Below are 353 nucleotides of genomic sequence, written 5' to 3' on the forward strand. Positions count from 1 at the left end.
AGGGTCTCATCTGGACCTGCAGCGTCTTACCTGGACCTGCAGGGTCTCACCTGGACCTGCTGTCCCTCACCTGGACCTGCTGTCCCTCACCTGGATCTGTTGTCTCTAACCTGGACCTGCTGAGACCTGCAGGGTCTCCCCTGGACCTGCAGGGTCTCATCTGGACTTGCTGTCCCTCACCTGGACCTGCTGTCTCTAACCTGGACCTGCTGAGACCTGCAGCGTCTCACCTGGACCTCTATGGAGAAGAGGAAGGCGGAGGTGAAGGAGTGGATGGCGGTGACACAGGGGACGGGGCCCGGCTCGGCGTCCAGGTCCCGGGGCTCCAGGTCTCCGTGGGCGAAGGCCAGGAG

The 353-nt window shown here is 63.5% G+C and overlaps 1 protein-coding gene across 2 annotated transcripts in view; it reads left to right on the top strand.

Annotated features, from left to right (window-relative positions):
• cd59 (CD59 molecule (CD59 blood group)) overlaps window positions 1–353 on the top strand; it is an 18,944-nt gene that overhangs the window by 610 nt on the left and 17,981 nt on the right. The window lies entirely within an intron of this gene.

The sequence above is a fragment of the Kryptolebias marmoratus genome, linkage group LG11 (assembly GCF_001649575.2).
Source record: "Kryptolebias marmoratus isolate JLee-2015 linkage group LG11, ASM164957v2, whole genome shotgun sequence".
NCBI classification, from domain to species: domain Eukaryota; kingdom Metazoa; phylum Chordata; class Actinopteri; order Cyprinodontiformes; family Rivulidae; genus Kryptolebias; species Kryptolebias marmoratus.